Consider the following 8083-nt stretch of genomic DNA (forward strand, 5'->3'; position numbering starts at 1 on the left):
GGAGTTGGGAACATATGTTCAAGACCAAACATCTGTGTTTCATGCCACAGGCCCGATATATTGTTCCTCCCAACACAGGGCCACAGTTAGAAATAAACATCACCAAGATAGCCACCCCCTTCCCCCGCCCCCCCTTCCCCAAATAATAAAAAGAGAAAAAAAGTACAAGAAAAGAAATTGAAAAAAAAAAACCTCACATCTTTAACAATAACCTGATACCCGGGTTCGAACCGGGGACTCGGGAAGAGATAATTTATCAAAATCCCACGTGCTCACCGCTACACTATATCAGGTTCATTCCGCTTCGTACTCATTTTTGTCCTGCTACGGAGCCCGGACGCTCATTTTCAGGATAAGGCCGCAGGCTTCCCCCGGTGCCTCAGACTTGTCCTGCGGCGCCCTCGGCTGCCTAGAAGGCATGCCTGATGTCTTAAATCCACACCTAACAGTGATTGATACTCTGTAACTAACACTCTGTGATTAACACTTTGTGATTGGCACTCTGATTGATAGTCTGTAATTGATGCTGTTCATTAATGATGCTCTCCAAGACTAACGCTGTCCACGGCCGGTGCTTTCCATGACTGATGCTACAAGTCGAACCAAAGATACCACGTCACCAAGTACTGTTTTGTTTGTTGATGCTGTTAATGATGCACCCAGGTGTGGTGACCAGGCCCAAAATACTCCCATTGATCATGCCGGGTGTAAGTAAAACATGATGTTTCCAATTTGTGTGTGACATTAACCTGGTGGGAATTATATTAATTATTAATTTAATATAAATATTATAATTATAAATATATTATAAAGAAATAATAACATTAAATATAATAAGCATTATAAGTAATTAATATTAAAGCATTAATAAATAAGGATTATATATAATAATATATAATTACTTTTAAATAATTTATAATTAAAAAAAAGATTTTATAACTTATAATTATAATCTTTCTTTTTTTATATAATTAATTTAAATATAATTAATTTATTATTAATAAATATATATTAATTTAATTAATATTAATTAATAATTATTAACTTATACTTAAATAATTATTTCTTATTAACTTATTTTAATTAATATATTAAATTATAAGAATTAAAAATATATTAATTATAAAAAATAAGTTAAGTTTTTAATATATTTAAAAGGTATTAAAATATAATTAAATAATTAAGTAAAGAATAATATTTAATTTATAATTAAATTATAATATGTTTTATTTTTTATTATATAATTATTTTTTTAAGCTTATTAAAAAAATTTAAAAAAGAAAGATATATTATAATTTAAGCTTTGCTTATTATAATTAATTAATAAACTTTAACTTTATAAAAATAAGCTTTAATATAAATATAAATAAAGAGTAAATCTTTTCCTTTGCATTTTAAATATAAATCTTATTTAAGCACTTTATAATAAATAACTTAAAGCAAGCTTATAATAATTATTACATTTTAAAATATATAATATAATTAAAGTTAAAATAATTAAAAAGATTAAATAATTTTATTTATTAATAAATAATATTATAATATTTAATTAATATAAAATACTTTTAAATATAATATATAACGTTAATATATTTTTATAAAAAATTAAAAATAAAGTATAATAAAAGGTTAATAATATATATAATATTAAAATAAGTTTAATTAATAAGTTAATTCTTAGAGTTAATAAAAAAAGAAAAATAAATAATATTATTTTTTAAGGCTTACTTAAAGTTTAAAACTAACTTAATATTAAGCGGAAAAAAATTTATTAAAAGGAAAGCTTTTTTAGCTTAAAGCGCTTAATATAAGTATTAATATAATAAATTTAATAAAAAAGGATCTTATTATTAATTTATTTTATATTTATATTAAAATAAAAGGTATAAAAACCTTTATTAATTATTTTAAATTATTAATATATAACTTATTTAAAATAAGCAGCTTTATCCTTATTTAAAGTATTAATAAATAAGTTATTAACTTATATAATAATGATAATATTATTTTAAATAAAGTTATATTAATTATATATAAAAATATAAAAGCTAAAGTTTTATATAAAGGTATTAAATAAAGTTTTATATTAAATATATAAAGATTACTTTAGTTTATATAAAGCTTTTTAAAGGAGAAAAACTTTATTCTTGGGAATTTTAAAGCCAGCAGGAGGCTTTATATAAATTAAGACGTTTAAAACGCTATAAAGAAAAGCAGTCTTAATATTTATAAGATAAACAAGCCATTTTAAAGCAGTAAAAATGGTAATAAGGGTTTTATATAAGGAGGACTTAATAATAATAATAAAGATTTCTTTATAATTAATGCTTATTTCTTATTAAAAGCTCTTTATAATAAGCTAAGCCTTATATTTATATTAATATATTTTTATTACAAGTTTAAAATTAACCTTATGCTTAAAGATAATTTTATTAAAGAGAAAATGCTTTTTAAATAATAATTTAAAGCAAGAAATAAGTTTAAAAATGTTACGGTTTAAGCTTTGCTCATTGTGATTAGTTAGTAGGCTTTGGCCCTATAAGAATAGGCTTTGATGCAGGTGCAGACAGGGAGCGAACCTTCTCCTTTGCACTTTAAATATAAACCCTTATTTAAGTACCTTACGGTAAATAACCCAAGGCTAGCCTATAATATATATTTAAAGTCCTTTTGCATTACAAACCCATAATGCAATTATATAAAACTTAATATAGCAAGACTTAAAAAGAATAATAATAATTTATTAAGCCTTTTTTTATCTTAAGAAACTTTTATCTTAAGAATACTTAGCAACTTAATTAATAAAAATAAGAGCTAAGTTTATAATAAATAGGGAGGTAATTAACATTAAAGGGGCTTAATTTTATTATATATTTAATTAGCTAGAAACTTTCCATAATTAATTTTTACCTTATATTAATTTTATAAAGATATTTAAAGGGTAATTAAAGAGCTTCTTAAAGAAAGTTTGCCTTATGCTTAAGAATCTTTTTAAGTGAAAATATATTAAGCTTAGCTTAATTACGTTATAGCAATGCCATAAAAAAGGAATAGCAAAATTTCTTACTTAATTTAATTAATTAACTTATATAATAAAGACTTAAAGTTAGCTAAATAAATATAAAATATTATTAATAATTAATAACTTAATTTTTATAATAAAAGCTTAGCTTAATTATAAGGAATAGCTAAATATATTTAAGGCCTTTTGCTTTACCTTATAGTAATATAAGGGTGTTTTTAATATTATAGCAAGGGAAGATAATACTTAACCTTAAAATAATAAAGCAATAAATATTAATATTGTAGCGATTTTAATAAGCAAAGTTAAGTATTTTATATATAATTAACTTAGCTATTATAAGCATAAATACTTAAATCGTTATAAGAAAATAAGGGTATAACTTTTATTAATTAAGGTTAATAAAGAAAAGAAGTTTATTTAAAGGGGCGTAATTTTTTTTTTATAAAGTAAGGCTTAAAAGCATTGCTAACTTAATGTTAACCCAGGCTTAAAGTAGGCTAGCTATATGCTAGCTAATTTAGCGCTATAAAAATGCTTAAAATTTAAGAAATCCTTATTAATAAAATAAATTGCTTATAATTAAGCGCTAATTAATTATAAATTATATAATAAATTTATAATTTTAAGGTTTTAAGTAAAGAAGCTTATATAAAAAACTTATATTAAAGGATTATAAAAATGCCATTAATTTAATTGCTAGCTTATACTTAAATAATTATCTCTTATTAACTTATTTTAATTAGCATATTAAATTATAAGGGCTAAAGCGTGCTAATTATAAATAATAAGCTAGGCCTTTAATATAATTAAAAGGCGCTAAGGTATAATTAAATGGCTAGGTAAAAAGTAATATTTAATTTATAATTAAATTATAATATCCTTTATTTTTTATTATATAGCTGCTCTTTAAGGCCCGTTATAAGGACTTAAAGAAGGAGAATATATTATGGTTTAAGCTTTGCTCATTATAATTAATTAATGGGCTTTAGCCCTATAAAAATAAGCTTCAACGCAAATGCACACAGGGAGCAAACCTTCTCCTTTATTATGGGTTGGTCTTGAGCGTCTGCTGGAAGGTACCCAAAAGGAGTTATGAATTGCAATATTTAAGAAGTAAGTTAAGCTTTAAAAAAGCCCAACTCTAGATTTATCTTTTAAATATATATACCCCATTATGTAAAAGAGTTGGGTGCAATATAAGCCCGGCATGGTTATGCATTACAGCTTAAGCAATAACCTAAGCCCATTACATAGCCCCCTTCCCACTCTTATATTATGCGTAATAGGGATTAAACCCAAGGCTCTTATAATTTTATGCTAATTATATATCTACCCTACTATATACCCATTTTAAGGCTATATTTATCTACCTTAAGAGCAATAATTATTCATTTCATTCTTATATTAATTATATTTATATGCTATGCTTAATATAATGCAATATAAAGTATATATTATATATATTATAAGCTATTATAATATAATAATATTGCTATTATATATATAATCTTTTATTAATATATTATAATTATGCATAAGTTATATATATTGCTAGCATTAAGTTATAACGCGCTTTTATTAATATATTAATATTGCTTATTATAATTATTACCCTTATATTATATTTATTATTGCTATTTAAGATAACTTTCCTATAATTATATTCCTCTTTATAATTTCTTTTTTTTAATATTATATTATTATTATAATATATTTATTATATATATTATTTTATTGCCTTTATATAACCTTTTTATTATCCTTATAATTATTTCTTTATTTATATTAATTACCTCTTAACTTTATCTTACTCTTAGCTAAGAAGCCTTTCTTAATATAATTAATACTTATATAATTCCTTAGCCTCTTTATAATTCAATCCTTTAGCTATTCTTTCTTACGCTTATTATGCTTTCCTTATAGCTACCCTTTTTTATTAAAAAGCCATTACTTTAATATATTAATATTCTTTTAATCCCTTAATAATTCCTTAACGCACCCTTCTTTATTTATATTATACCTATTAAATACTCTTCCCTTAACTTATTAATACCCTTTTAATTTTTTAATATCCTCCTTAATACTTACTCCCTTCTTATTATATAAGAAAAAGAATAAAAAATGGCTTTTATTATAGGTTTTAATAATTAATATAGCAGCTTTAATATAATTATTGCTAATAATAATAACAATAATAAGCTGCTTTATTACCTTAATAATATAACCCTTAAGGTTACTTTATTTCTCCCCTTAATATAAATTTATTATAATTATTAATTAAGTATAAGAATATTATATTATAAGATTATATTAAGTACTTAATAATTTTAATAATAAAGATTAGCAATTTGCTAAGTAATTATTCTTTCCTTATAAACTATATATTATAACTTTTTATAAAATTAATAAGTTATTTATTTATATTTTTAAAAGTTATAATGCATTTTATATTAATTACTGCCATTATAAGCATAAATATATTTAATATATATATATATTTATTAATTTATTATTATTATAAAATATATAATATTATTTAAAAAAAGTAATTATCATTAATAATAACCATATCCTTATCCTTAAGCAAGTTAAGTTTATTATTTTTACTTATAATAATATAGTTATATTTACCTTAGCCTTTAACTATGCCATTATTAATTTCTATAAAGCTATAAATATTACATTAATAAAGCTACTCTTTATTATCCTTATTATTTATTTAAGTAGCTATATTTATTTTTATAATACAGCCTTAATTAATGCCTTTATTAACCCTATTAAGAATATATTTTTAACCTTATTATAGCTTATTAATATATTTTTATTTCTTATTAATATTAATATAATTATACATTACATTAATAATATTAGCGTTAATAATTATTAATTAACTTATTTTACTTAAAAAATAATAAATACCTTTATAATTCTTAATAATAATTAAAGAATTAAGGCTAATTATTATATTAATAATATATATATCTTTAATATAAATACCCCCTTTATTCTTTTTTTATATTTATATTAATTCAGCCTTAAATGCATTTTAATATATTTAAGGATTATTATTATAAAGAGTTTAATATAATAATTAATACCTTAAATGCTTTTATTAGCTAGGTCTTTAATATTAAGCAGCGCGGTTATAATTTAAATTATTATTATATTTATAATAAATTTAAGGAGAAAAAGTAAAAAGATAAAGAGGAAAACTTTAAAAACTTACCCTCCTTTAATTATAATGCCCCTTATTATAAATATTAATTAGCCTAGCTTATTATTATAGCTATAATAAGTTTAAATAATTAAAAGCTTTATTTTTAAATAAAAAGTTTATAAATTTAACTTTTATTATTATTAAATTATTATAACCTTATTATTAACCCTTATAATTTTTAATTTTTATAATTAAATATTTTTAATATACTTACTTAAATAAATAATAATAAAGAAATTTTAAAAGGATAATATGCTTAGTATAATTTTACCTTATAAAAAACTAGCTATATAGCTTAGTTTTCTTTTAGCTTAATATATTACCTAGTTTTTATAAAAAGGGGATTTAGTTTATTTATTAAGTAAATATATAATAAATCTTAATTAATTAAAAGTATTTATATATAAATAAGGTTATAAGTTTAAATCCTATTATTATTGCGTCTTGCTTAAATGTAATAAATACTTAAGGCTTGCCTTATAGCTTTATTTAAATAACTTATAATAATATAATAAGATCTTATTTATTTTCATTTCATTCTTGCCTATAACCCTTATTACTTTACATTATATCTTTAAATAAGCTTATTAAGCTTAATATAAGCTTGCTTTATAATTACTTTAAATAAGCAATCCCTTATAAATAATAGCATTCCCTTATTACGCCTTAAATATATTAAGAGCTATTAATTTTTATAAGTTTTTAAAGGGTTTTTATATTAATATATTCCAGCCTTTTTATTTAATATAAACCTATCTTTTAAGGAAATTATTTTATAAATATTTTAATGTATTCTTAACTATTAAGATTTCCTTTATAAGGTACTTTTTATTTTAGCCCTTATTTACTTTATTTAAAATTAGTATAATACTTAATTAAGTATTTATAAATATTTAAATAAATAATAAATTCTTTATAATATACTTAACTTAATTAATATTAAAGGTAAAATAAACTTAGCTTAATATATTTAAAATAATTATTTAAGGTATAAAACTATTTACTATAATATATTTTTAATATAATTAATTAAGCTTCTTTATTAATTAAGTAATTTAAAAGTACCTTAAGAATAATTATACTTAGTTATTAATATAAAACCTTTTCGTTATTTAGCAGCATTTATTAATTATTTGTTCTTATTATTGCTAAGTAAAAATAATAATGGCCTAAGCAATATCTATTTTAATTTAAAGGTAGTTTAAAAATATAGCTATTTAGCCCTTAAAATTAATTATAAACGCTATTATATTTAAGGGGCTTAAAATTATTTATATATTAAACTTATTTATTAATTAATTTAAGCTTTAATTAATTATTATTAAGTCCTTATTATTTAGCGTTATTTAATAAATTAAAAAGTAATTAACTTAATTATCTTATAAAAAGGTAATAATATTATATAAGTACTTTTATATTTTTTAATTTATTTATTTTATATTATTATTTATTTTAAAGTAGTATATTATGGATAAAAGGTGTTTTATGCTTATTTAAGTGTATAAAAAAGCTTAAAACGCCCTTATTTAATTAAAGCTTTAATTATTAATAATAAATATAAAACATTTATAATAATATTATTATAAAGTAATAAAGCGTTATGCATAGTTTTTTATAATTATAAAATATATTATTTTAAAAAAAAATTATTTTAAAAGGTAATTTATAATAATTATTAAGTAATATAAGTTGCTTTTATAAGTTAGTAAGTTTATTATAAAGTTAATAAATATTTAAGATTAATAATAATTTAAAGGAAGGATAAGGTAAAATAAGCTTTATTATAATTATTAATTAAGTTAAGTTTAATAATATATATTATAATTTTAAATAAAATATTA

The 8083-nt window shown here is 19.8% G+C and overlaps 1 non-coding gene across 1 annotated transcript; it reads right to left on the reverse strand.

Moving 5' to 3' along the window:
- Positions 1-210: 210 nt before the first annotated feature.
- On the reverse strand, positions 211-293 carry INS49_000478. The gene has a single exon. It is a non-coding gene; the product is annotated as a tRNA-Gln (tRNA).
- Between the last annotated feature and the right edge of the window lie 7790 nt (positions 294-8083).

Source organism: Diaporthe citri, assembly GCF_014595645.1.
Source record: "Diaporthe citri strain NFHF-8-4 chromosome Unknown scaffold_1, whole genome shotgun sequence".
NCBI classification, from domain to species: domain Eukaryota; kingdom Fungi; phylum Ascomycota; class Sordariomycetes; order Diaporthales; family Diaporthaceae; genus Diaporthe; species Diaporthe citri.